The sequence below is a fragment of the Anomaloglossus baeobatrachus genome, chromosome 1 (genome assembly GCF_048569485.1).
Source record: "Anomaloglossus baeobatrachus isolate aAnoBae1 chromosome 1, aAnoBae1.hap1, whole genome shotgun sequence".
NCBI lineage: Eukaryota > Metazoa > Chordata > Amphibia > Anura > Aromobatidae > Anomaloglossus > Anomaloglossus baeobatrachus.
The window spans coordinates 63,547,914-63,561,198 of record NC_134353.1 but is presented as its reverse complement, the minus strand read 5'-3'; positions in this window follow the sequence as shown (position 1 = coordinate 63,561,198).

Below are 13,285 nucleotides of genomic sequence, written 5' to 3'. Positions count from 1 at the left end.
CATTAACATCTACAATTTGCCACCATACTACTGTGGCGTCTTCAGGGGGGGAAAACCGCTCCTTCACTACCAGGGGTCCGACTACCCCTTACATTCCTCCCCTCTTTAACCTCAGCCTCCTGGCGAGGTTCGTACCTGCAAAACAACACATGTAGGAAAACACACAGACTGGCACACAAGTTTGGTGCCCGGAGTCCCTCCAGGGAAGCTCCCGGTCTTAGTCGCACATCTGCCCGGAGGCCCTCCTCAGGCGCTCCCGGTCTTAGCTGACCTTCTGCCCGGAGGCTATTTCCAAGCGCTCCCGGTCTTTGGGTGGGCAGAAAACAACAAGACAACAAGATTCCTTCTTAACAGTCACGAAAGGAGTCCACGCACAGTTCTGCATTAAGCTCCTCCCGGGTTCAGTACTTTTAACGTTACTGTAACTGGAAACATTCACCGGCTTTCAACAGTACCGGTTTTCAACGGCAAACAAATTACTCTCTTCCGGACGATTACCTCTGGTTCTGGGATATCTTGCCAGTACGGGGCCTTAACTCCTGAGGGGGGCAGAGGGCCTACCTTAACAGACGCGGGCGCCTTCGGAATCTGTACGGATGCTCCTGGTGGCCCGCTCCCCAGAGTCAGCCGGGACTTGTAGGTGGCCCGGACTTCCGTCGTCGTTTCCCCGGTAACGGCATCCCATGAGGTAAAAAAACGTGACCTTCGCTGGTTTCTCCGAGACTTCAGTCACGGCAGGTATCATGCTTGCCGGCAACGTGATGGTGGGTAACTCTCCCACCGAGCTCTCCATCGGACGTCCTCTTCCGCGTCCTACGGGCACCAGCGCGCCTGCTACGGCTTGCTTGTCTGTCCTGGCCTCCATTTTGTGTAGCACAGGTAACTGGAACTGTTGCTTCTGCTGCTGGGATTGCAATGGCGCCGGGGAAGGTGGAGGCGGTTCTTCTTTTCCCGCTTTAGCACACACTCCGCCCCCGGCTTCACCCACCAGGTCTGCATAGCGTTGGCGACGCCTTTTCTTTCTTGCGGCGCCGCCCATGTCTCTAGACCTCTGCAGCTTCTTGGGGCAACTACCTCCCCTCTTTGGGCGGCGCACTCCGGGCTTCTTCCTCCCAGGCCAGCCCAGTGCTTTTCGTTTGGCGCCAACTTTTCGCGCCTCCACTGAGTCCATGAGGACGGCCGCCATCTTGCCGCTATCTTGTGGCCCGTTCAGCACGTCAGGCACCACTTGATCTTCCTCACAGTCTCTGGTCAGGGTTTCTTGCATGCAGGCTTGATCCTGCCGACTACGCCAGTTTGTAACGGGGGCAGGGGGCGCCTCAGGGGTTGTAGTCGCGGTCTCCCGCCCAGGGGGCGGCAGGCTGACCCCCGGCCCGGCCGTCACTGTTAAAACGGAGGTGTTGTTTGTGGGGCAGAGTGTGGGTGGCAGGGACGCGTTCGTGCCGGTACCTGAGTTCTCCGTGACGCCGTTTTCCCTCGGCTCGCCAGCCCCTTCATCAGTTACAGAAAAGAGCCACTGACAGGCAGCTGGTAAACTAAGAAACATTTTATTGAGCACAGCTTCCACTCTTCTTTACACCTTTCAGCATCAAGTCACTTTGGTTTACAGGTTAAACTTCTTGCAGACGGTTTCCTCTTTCCCCGGTAACTTTCCCTCACCTGCAGGGGACATGCGTTAACCCCCTAGTAGCTGCACACTGAACCCTGTTTCACTGTAGGGCAGATCTAGCACAAACTACCGGCTCCGGATAAGTTCTCACCTTTCCACTTCTTTGCCGAGGAACTGCTTCACTTGTTTTCTACGGGCGTTCCCATTTACCTTCACTTCTTTGTCAGGGCACTACCCTTCGCCTGCAGGGGCCACTTGTTATCCCCCTGATAGCGGCACTGCACTGTAGTACACACTACCGGCTTTGGGACTAGTCTTGACTCTTCCACTTCTTCTGCCACTGCAGCACCACTTCCACACTCTGCCCCGTCACCTCAGACTTCTTTCTCCAGTCACATCTCACTGCACACAGGACTCTGCATTCAGAACCCTTCCTTCCCCACCTAGGCTGCCCTGCCCCTTCCCTGCCACTGTTACCAGGGGAACCACTGCTCTACACTGGCACCTAGTGGGGAAACAGTTTATGACAGGTAACATTTTACCATTAACATCTACAATTTGCCACCATACTACTGTGGCGTCTTCAGGGGGGGAAAACCGCTCCTTCACTACCAGGGGTCCGACTACCCCTTACACTGACACCGACAACCGTGGTAAACCAAAGTTCTTGATATTGCTGCAGCAGGGAGGGAGCACGCCTGGATCCCGTGCCCGTTGGTGTTGCTTATTAGCCTGTGGCCTTTACCTTGGCACCTTTTCTTCTCACTGGTCGTTTTAGCAAAAAACTAGTCGGGTCCCGCTCACCAGTGTGGCTAACTGGGTGAGCTTGCTCTCAGGGTTCACTTTTGGGATTTTCTGGACTATGTAGTGGGAAAGTCCTATCCCCCTCATTGCGCTAGTACCCCAGTTTTGGAGCAGGTGGAGAACGGATCTTGAAGGCTCCAGCCTCGTCGGGTAAATTGCTAGGACGCCTGACACTCCTTCCTGACCTAGGGTCCATGTACCCCGTCGTGCCCTGGCCCCTGCCCGTAGATGGCACAAGGTCGCCAGCTGTCCTCCTCGACAGTCTGTGCCCCTTGTCACGATCCCGTGCGATCGGGATCCAGCTCCTACCAGGCCCAGACCAACGTCTGCCACCTAGTAGACTCAAGGAGCCCAGCTCTTGACCTCCTCTCACTGTCACCTCCAACACTACACTGTTCTGCTTCTAACACTCCTGACCTCCCCTAACCTACCCTCCAAGTGGGCGACCCTATTCCCTTCAAGCTGGCCACTGGTGTGTCTGGTGGGTGTGGTGCAGAGTGTTCCTAGTATTTTAATTAGCTTGTTCTTGGCAACACCAAAGGTCAGGGACCCGTAACCATGGAGGAGGTGGATATTGTACAGAATGGCAGATTGCACAATAGCCTGTGACGACCTGATAGGCCAGGGCGTTACAATATTTTTTTCGGTTCGGGTGTGTTACTGTCATGGGTGTGGTTTCTGGCCATAGAAGGTCACAGCGTTTGGCTGTGCAGAATGCTCCCTGACTTTTCATTGTTCCTGCTGTCAGTATTCATTGGTATTGGTAGCTTTCCTACTGGATTAATCTCTTTCCCTTTTGGACCCAGCAGGAGCTCGACTTCCACCCAGTTGTTGATTGTCAACATTCTCTTGGTGTTTAAATACCCCTCCCTTCCTTTGGACTGGTGCTGCTGCTATTTTCAGTTCCTTCAAGCTGAGGTTGGAAAAATGTGGTTTGTACTCCCCTGTGGTATCGTTGCTGAAGCTCTGCTGAACTCCTACCGATGCTTGCGATGCCGAGCGCAATAGTACCCGCCCCCATCGCAGCAGCTATATCTTGTGGTCGCTGCTGTAGTGAACATTATCGCTACGGCAGCTTCACATGCACTTACCTGCCCTGCGACGTCACTCTGGCTGGCGACCTGCCTCCTTCCTAAGGGGGCGGGTCGTGTGGCGTCACAGCGACGTCACACGGCAGGCGGCCAATAGAAGCGGAGGGGCGGAGATGAGCGGGACATAAACATCCTGCCCACCTCCTTCCTTCCGCATAGCCGGCGTGAGCCGCGGTGACGCAGGTAGGAGATGTTCCTCGCTCCTGCGGCTTCTCACACAGCGATGTGTGCTGCCGCAGGGGAACGAGGCACAACATCGGACCAGCACGGCTGCGCAATTATGAAAATGTTGGACACTACACCGATGATACGATTACGACGCTTTTGCGCTCGTTAATCATATCAAAAACGCTTTACACACTACGATATCGACAGCGACGCCGGATGTGCGTCACTTTCGATTTGACCCCACCGACATCGCAGCTGCGATGTCGTAGTGTGCAAAGTACTCCTTAGGCTATGTGCCCACGGGGACAGTGTCCTGCGGATATATCCGCAGGACATTCCGCAGGTGCTCCCAGGAAACAGCACCACAACTTTTGTCTGTTTCCATGCTGCGGAATGTCCTCCGGATATGGTGCAGTTGTCGCGGGCGGGGAGGAGGCCGCCGCCGCTGCGCTCTCGCCAACGCTCGGGTCCGGCGCTGCTGCTGCTGCTCGGTGGCTTGAGTGGTGGGCCGGATCCGGGGACTCGAGCGGCGCTCCTCGCCCGTGACTGAAAAGGGGATAGTTTTTGGGGTTTGGGGAGTCGGTCCGTGACGCCACCCACGGTTTGTGGTGAGGTTGGGACACCACCGCTGCTCTGGACAGGGATCCCAGGAGTGATGACAGGGAGCAGCCGAGATGTTTCTCTCCCCTCCGTGGGTAGGGGGTTTTTGGTGGTCCCGGGGCCCGGTGAGGGTAACTGGAGAGTGGATGGCAGGGTTTGGTGAGGTGCAGGGTCGCGGGGGCAGCGCGGTGCCAGATGGCACGGTGGTACTCACTCAGCCAATAACGTATACGGAGTCTCTGGTAAAATAAAAGGCTGGATGGACGGGTCCCGCAGCCGGCTGTGGTGGTCACTCCCGGTAGGTTGGCGGTGACTGCCTTTCCCTGCACCTGTAGTGTGTTTTCGGCTCCGATGGCTTCCCACCGGTAACCCGCTCCCCAGCGTGGATAGATGCTGAGGGAGCCCCTTTTGCCCGCAGGCTCTGGCCCTGGGAATTGTAGCCTTGGCGGTGACTGTATTTCCCTTCACGGTTGAGCGGTTGCCTTCAATCGGGTCTTTGCTGCTGGGAAACCCCGGAGGTTCCCGTCGCTAACGGATTTGACCGGTTTTACGGCGACTCCAAGCCTGGTCGGGGTCCGTAGGCCCTGCCGAATGGTGCTGGCTTCTCTTCGCTCCCCGGTTTGGTACTGGCGGGCCACTGCCCGACCCCGGTCCTACGGTTCCGCGACGATCGGCCCCTCCTGCAGACGGTCACCACCGTCTGCCAACCTTGCTGTATGTGCCCGGGCCACGTACCCAGACACGGTCAGACTCCTCCTCTCTTGCCACTTCACTCTCCCTAGCCCTTCTCGAGCTCTGCCCGAACTTAACTGACTTCCTTTCCCGCCTCCAGGACTATGAACTCCTCAGTGGGTGGGGCCAACCGCCTGGCTCCACCCCACCTGGTGTGGACATCAGCCCCTGGATGGAGGCATCAAGGATTTGTGTGTGACTGATGTGCCTAACCGGGGTGTAGGGTGTGTTGTTGCAGTATCTGTGACGTCCTAGCTTGTCCAGGGTGCCACATTCCCCCTTGGTTAAATGCATACCGTCCGCGGGCTGCCCGTCCATCTCCGGTTTTATTTTGTAAAACTGTAAAAAGGTAGAAAACAAGTAAAACATTAAACATAAGCATATTTTTATGAAACTTCCCTTAACGGGAGGCACGGTACTTTTAACGTTACTAACGGTATATTTTTATTAACGGTAACTGCTTCCGCTCTCTCCCGCCCAAACAACCTGGCCCTGATGCTGCCCCTAAGAAGTGGGCAGCACCCCTTGCCCCAGTCCATCACCAAGCTGCCCGAGCGGGTACGGTCTCTTTCAGGGGACCCACGTCCATGGGGGACCCCTGACCCCCGGAGGATCGCCACCGGTTACGGTAGTGGCGGGCCTGGGCCATCCCTTTCCTCTAGGTCCATCCTCCCAAATCAGCCTCTCCGGAGGCGGCCACGGAATAAAGGCCAAAAATTATTTACATGCCACAAGTTTGTGGTTGCCCTGCAAGTTCTCGGGCGTGTCCGTAAGTAGTTCCTTACGCTATCGGTGCAAAGGGTCCCTTCAGGGACAACTTGCCGGCAACGGCCGCTTCAATCATGGTTGCAAATCTGGTAACAGTTCGGTTGATTACTTTTCATTTACTCACATAACAACGGTACTGGTGGTCCCAACGGGGACAACTTGCAACGGAGGGACCGCTGACTTACTTCAGGTCCACCCCACAGGCCGGAGGAGGGGGCTGGGCTGGTGCTTGAGGCCCTGGGCCTCCTCTCAGTTTGGCGTCCAGGGCAAACCAGCCCCTCTCTCCGCAATGTCGTGTGTACTGGACCAGATCCCCTGGGAGCAGGTTACGGCCTGGGTGGTCCTACGGTAAGTGGGCATTAACGTCCCAGCGGGCTACGAAGACTTCGGCCTTTAGGCCCAGCTCAAAGATGAATCTGTACCCCCGACGGACATCAAATCTCCTCACTTGCCCCTCGTGGATTGGGCCCCGTACACGGAAGGTGGCTCTGTGGAGGCTTTCTTTTTCTTGGATGGTGCGGGCTATCAGTGCAGTCTTCCGCCTTTCCCTCTCCGCAATTTCTCGGCCCAGCGGGGTCGGTTCCCTGTCCCAGTAAGGGGCTACTGCTTGCCCCTGCGCACGGGTCGGGCCCCGCGAGACTTCCACCACGCTGCCCACCACTGGCGCCCTCTGTGGAAGATCCCGCGGTGTCATGGCCTGTGGCGCGGCCTCACAGCAACGACCCGGCGCGGCCTCAGCCGAGGCGTGGGGGATGGGTACAGGGTTCCTCTCCCGCTTGACCTCCGCCTCCTCCTGCACGGGACGGGCTGCCGGAGTCGGTACGGGACCAGGCACGGTCACTGCATGTGCCTCCGGTACATCTCCGCTGACGGGCTCAGTCTTCGGCAGCTTCCAGGGAAGCGGTTCAGGATAGTTAGGGGCTTCGGCTGCAGGTCGGTCAGCTTGGGCGGATGGGCAGGGTACCGCTACCGGTTGGGCGGGTAGCGAGCCTAGTGGCGGGCCGGCAGCAACTAACACGGGTAGCGGGGGAGGCAGCAGGGTGAGCGGGCGCAGGCCAGGTCCCTCAGCCGCAGCGGCCGATCCCTTCGGACTACAGGGGCGTGGGTCGCTTATCCGCCTCTCCAACTCTTCCTCCACCTCGCGTCTCCGTATAGCCGCCACCACGTCCGCCATGTCGGCCTCCCACTCCTCCAGGAGGAGCTGCATTCGGACCTGCAGGCGGCTGCTCAACTGGATGGTCCGGACTTCCACCCACGACGCGGTACCAGGCGTGGGCGCGGGGACTACGGTATTGCCGGATGGACTATGTATCGTTGCAGCGGCCTCTTCCAAGAACCAAAGATGGCCGCAGAGTCCTGGTGTCCCTGCTTTTATAGCCACGGTTTACATGCGGCCAGACGACATCCGTCCCCCCTTGGTTTCTTCTCCGCACCTCCTCTTCAGGGGCGGAGCTTCGGCTTTCGCGCCTCCACTGCTCGGGAAGACGCTCGAGCGGGGAACTTTTCGCGCCCAAGATGGCGGATTCTGAAATTTTTCGGCCGGACACCTCCGGCGGGACACAAGGTGCACCTCTACCAGGCGGTAGAACGGTAAGATCCTGTTCGTGACGCCAAGTTGTCGCGGGCGGGGAGGAGGCCGCCGCCGCTGCGCTCTCGCCAACGCTCGGGTCCGGCGTTGCTGCTGCTGCTGCTCGGTGGCTCGAGCGGTGGGCCGGATCCGGGAACTGGAGCGGCGCTCCTCGCCCGTGAGTGAAAAGGGGATAGTTTTTGGGGTTTGGGGAGTCGGTCCATGACGCCACCCACGGTTTGTGGTGAGGTTGGGACACCACCGCTGCTCTGGACGGGGATCCCGGGAGCGATGACAGGGAGCAGCCGAGATGTTTCTCTCCCCTCCGTGGGTAGGGGTTTTTTGGTGGTCCCGGGGCCCGGTGAGGGTAACTGGAGAGTGGATGGCATGGTTTGGGTTAGCCTAAGGCTATGTGCCCACGCTGCGGAAAATGCGCGGATTTTGCCACGGATTTCTCGCGGAAAAGCCGCGGATTTTCCAGAAATCTGCAGCACAGCTACTCCCCAGCCATTTCTATGGCATTTGGGAAATGCTGTGCCCACGCTGCGGATTTTTCCGCAGCGGAAATCGTGCGAATTTTCGTGTGGAAAAATCTGCAGCATGTCAATTATTGTTGCGAATTTCTCCGCAGGGTCCCATATACTTACCTGCCTCACCGGAGTCACTTTCTCCGTCCGGTGTACAGGAGCGCAGTGAATCAAGGTACAGGAAGGAAGAGGTGAGCGGAGCCTGCACGAGCTCCGGTCATGTGACAGCCGGAGCTAGTTCAAGCCCGCCCACCTTCTCCTGCAGACGCTGAGTGGCCCGGCTGCCGGAAAGCGAGGTGCTGCATGATGGAGGTAAGTATGAACTCCCCTGATCACTGCAGCACTTGTTCTGCATTGAGGATGCAGTGCCGAAGCCATAGTACTGTATCCTCAATGCAGAATGCCCGCACCATATCCGCAGGACATTCCGCAGCATGGAAACAGACAGAAGTTGTGGTGCTGTTTCCTGGGAGCACCTGCGGAATGTCCTGCGGATATATCCGCAGGACACTGTCCCCATGGGCACATAGCCTTAGTGTTTTCTATATATGTTTAGTGGGGTTGGCGGGGAGCTCATCCCATCCGTTCCCTATTTGGGGCCCAGTGTTGGGGATACCTCGGGTCGGGTGTCCGATTCGGTGCGTGGATGTGGAGCCTATCTGGGGTGGTGAGGGACCCCAGGGATCGGCGGTGGGTTCAGTCGGAGGTTGCCGTCTTCACTTTCCCTAGACACAGGGTTTCTCTTCCCTTCCCTTTCGCCGTGCGCTTGGTGCTTCCCCGTATCTAGCGTGACAGTCCCGTTAGGAGAGTTGAAGCTGCAAATATCTGATTGCTTCTATACACCAATGCTATAGTATGGCAATGGCCACCCATCATGGCAACGCATCAGCACCTCGCAATGGTGTCACGGGCACGCCGGTGGGAGTGTAGAATGACACGACCCCCTGCCGGCGCACATTAAATACCGCGGTCACCGCTGCCACTTCTTCACTCAGTATAGCTGTGTCTTTGTAAAGCACACACATAATTTGTTTCACTCTGCAATATATTATTGTACTGCTGCATTTCACGCTTTGACAAACTGCAAACTACCATGGGTGATTTCTGTCGCTCTTGGATTTTCTTCCAGAAGCTGCTTATTCAGTGCTGTCTCCGGAAAGCCTTCCTTGCCGTTCTCTCTTCTGCTGACACCTCCAGCATTAAGTTTAGCGATCAGTGATTTGCACCTATATATTCATCCCCTGCACCCCCATTCTTCACTCGCATCATCTCTGATCTCTTACTTTACATAATACGTATTGATTTTGCGTTTTTTCCTCTCTCAGAGTCATCTTGTTTTCAGCGAGTGGCTTCTAGGAAAAAGCAGCAATTTGTCTCGAGAGGTAGAAGCGTTGGCCTTGCCCCAACCTCTCTCTCTGAAGATTCCCTTGAGTTCACCCTCCCCAGCCTCATCACCAAATACAAATGAATGGGGACATTGTCCTCCCCCTGTTCCACCCCACACAGAACTGTGCCCTGGGAGCAGGTGAATAGCCGAATTGTGCTGGGAGCTGACAGCCCCTGAAAACGGCAAAGATCCTCACATAAAGTCAGGGGGTTCATGGAAGACTTGATTTGGGCAGATACCAGGGACCGTTCCACCCCACCTCTCATTCCTTGTGTGATAAAACAAACCCTCCAGTGATGTCTGCAAATGTCACTATATAGCTAAGGGGTTCAGAATATAGTACTATTATAGGAACATATTACTAGTATACTACCGTAGTTAGTGAGTAGTCTGGAGTTACACATTAACATAAAAATGTGTAGAATTTCCAGTAAATATAGTATTACGCAAAGCTTTAAGCAGGTGTGGAAAAATGCTGTACAGTAAGAATGTTTTAACACTTGGAAGTGTTACTAGTAGTGATGAGCGAGTACTAAAAAGCTCGGGTGCTCGAGGCTCGGGCCGAGCATCCCAAAATACTCGTGTACTCGGCCCGAGCACCGAGCCCAATGTTATCCTATGGGAGACCCGAGTATTTTTGTGAAATGACCACCGGCAGCATGGAGAAACCATAAAACTGTAAATTTAAAAAAAAAAACGTGCGTGTGTGTGTAAGCGTGCATATATTTATACACGCGGAGTGGAGTGCGGGAGGGGCCGTAGCCGAGCGGGGAAGTGTCGGGCTAAAGGCACGGTCATTCTGTGAGGGCCGGCCAATCACTGCAATTCCACAAGTAACAGGGCTGTGGCATTGCGGTCTGCCAGCCAATCCCTGCATGAGGGCTGGCTCTCAAAAGAGCGCCAACATGAAGACCACGAGTACAGCACGAGTATCGCGAGATTACTCGGTACCCGCCGAGTAGCCCGAGTACAGTGATACTCGTGCGAGTACCGAGTAGTGACAAGCATACTCGCTCAACACTAGTTACTAGTTAAGTGTTGCCCGGGATAGTAACTAAGTGTCTCTCTCTCTCTGTCTCTCTCCCGTTCTTCCTCTCTCCCTCTCTCTCATTCTCCTTCTCTCCCACTACCCGTCTCTCTGTCACGTTCTCCCTACCTCCCTCTCTCTGCACTTTCTCCCACTCTTCCTCTCTGCCACTCTTCTCTCTCCCACTCGCCCCCTCTCTCCCAATCTCCCTCTCTCCCACTCTCCCTCTCTCCCACTCTCCCTCTCTGCCACTCTTCTTCTCTCTGCCACTCTTCTTCTCTCTCCCACTCGCCCTCTCTCCCTCTCTCCCTCTCTCCCACTCTCCCAATCTCCCTCTCTCCCAATCTCCCTCTCTCCCACTCTCCCTCTCTCCCTCTCTGCCACTCTCCCTCTCTGCCACTCTTCTTCTCTCTGCCACTCTTCTTCTCTCTCCCACTCTCCCACTCTCCCACTCTCCCACTCTCCCACTCTCCCCCTCTCCCTCTCTCCCACTCTCCCACTCTCCCACTCTCCCTCTCTGCCACTCTCCCTTTCTGCCACTCTTCTTCTCTTTCCCAATCTCCCTCTCTCCCACTCTCCCACTCTCTCTCTCTGCCACTCTTCTTCTCTTTCCCAATCTCCCTCTCTCCCACTCTCCCACTCTCTCTCTCTGCCACTCTTCTTCTCTCTCCCACTCTCCCTCTCTCCCTCTCTCCCACTCTCCCACTCTCCCACTCTCCCACTCTCCCTCTCTCCCTCTCTCCCACTCTCCCACTCTCCCACTCTCCCTCTCTCCCACTCTCCCACTCTCCCACTCTCCCTCTCTCCCTCTCTGCCACTCTCCCTTTCTGCCACTCTTCTTCTCTTTCCCAATCTCCCTCTCTCCCACTCTCCCACTCTCTCTCTCTGCCACTCTTCTTCTCTTTCCCAATCTCCCTCTCTCCCACTCTCCCTCTCTGCCACTCTCCCTCTCTGCCACTCTCCCTCTCTGCCACTCTCCCTCTCTGGCACTCTCCCACTCTCCCACTCTCCCACTCTTCTTCTCTCTCCCACTCTCCCTCTCTGCCACTCTTCTTCTCTCTCCCACTCGCCCTCTCTCCCAATCTTCCTCTATCTCTCTCTGTCTCGCCTACTCTCCCTCTCTCCTACTCTACCTCCCTCTGGACAACTCACGCTCTCACCACTGAAATCATATTAACTGACATGCAAGCTATCTTATACTAAGAATGTCCTTTGTTGCCTTTAGGAACCAATCCGAGCTCCTATTAATGATCTGTACCTAAATAGAAACAGAGCTGTGATTGGTTGCTCTAGACCACCTAATAGACTAACTATCAATACAGCCAATACATTACCTGACACATCCAAAGAGTAAAGGCCGCTTTTCACGCTGCAATATCGGTACCAATATCGCTAGTGTGGGTACCCGCCCCCATCTGTTGTGTGACACGGGCAAATCGCTGCCCATGCCGCACAACATCGCCCAGAGCCGTCACACGTACTTACTTGCCCAGCGATGTCGCTGTGACCGGCGAACCGCCTCCTTTCTAAGGGGGCGGTTCATTTAGCGTCACAGTGGCGTCACAGCAGCGTCACTGAACCGCCGCCCAATAGAAGTGGAGGGGCGGAGATGAGTGGGACATAACATCCCGCCCACCTCCTTCCTTCCGCATTGCGGGCGGGACGCAGGTAAGGAGATGTTCCTCGTTCCTGCGCTGTCACACGTACCGATGTGTGCTGCCGCAGGAACGAGGAACAACATCGTTACTGCTGCAGCAACGATATTTGAGAATGGACCCCCATGTCCCCGATGAGCGATTTTGCACGTTTTTGCAACGATGCAAAATCGCTCAAAGGTGTCACACGCAACGGCATCGCTAATGCGGCCGGATGTGCGTCACAAATTCTGTGACCTCAACGAGATCGGTTGAGCGATGTCGCAGCGTGTAAAGCGGCCTTAAATGTTTTTTTTGGGTGAATAACTGTAAAACACGGGGTTAAAATTTCCCCTCAAAACATAGTCTATGGCATTCCCTGAGTCAAATGAGGCGTTTGTGCAAAATTTTGTGATTGTAAATTCGACACTGTGGATTCCTTTAGTGGACACACACACACATGCACCCAGATTTATATTAGACAAAATGGAAATCACATCAATACTTGGTGTAGCTGCCCTTTTCCTTCATCATCAATTTTTTAACGAACTCAACAGAGAGATTTTTCCAAACATCTTGGCAATCTAGCCACAAATCTTCTGTGAGACAAATCGTGTGTTTCTTTATGTGAGATCCCCACAGGGCACACATTGCGCAATATTGCATAGCTCTTGTATGAGCTTGCACACAAATTTTCTAGAGTCTGTACAACCGTTGTGGGTGCATGTATATGTTTCCAGTGGGCGGAGGGGAGTAACAGACACATCTAGAAATGGAGGACAACAAAAGAATCCTGCATTGAAATTTACCATGCCCCATCCTTATTTCCTAGACCATCATCTGACAGAAGATATCTGGAAGACCCTCAGGCATATTTGTAGTATCGAGGACCAGACGTGACTGGGCATGACCATCTGGAAATAGTGGGCGAAGCAGAGACAGTGGGCGGGAGTGGCCGGAGTTATTGAGCAGGAGCGGAGATAGAGTGGGCATAACCAGCTTACATGGCCCGGCGCTTCCTTTTGCGGCGCAGAGGAATAAACATTAATTTTTAAGTCCACGTGGTTATGGAGTTTTTTTTATAATGGAAGCCAGAGTCTGGGGTCAAGACTCTGTGACGCCCTGGACTAGCCAGGTAGTCACATACATAACAACATGCACACACCCCCCACCCTAGACAGTAACAACAGTCAATCAAAAACCCTTGTTGCCTCCCTCCAGGGTCTGATGTCCACACCAGGTGGGGAGGAGCCAGGCGGTTGGCCCCACCCTCCAAGGAGTTCTCAGGCCTGGAGGCGGGAAAAACAGATAGTTGAGTTTAGGAGGTGAAAGTGAGAGGAGTGAAACGTCTGCGTGCGCCTGGGTAGGAGC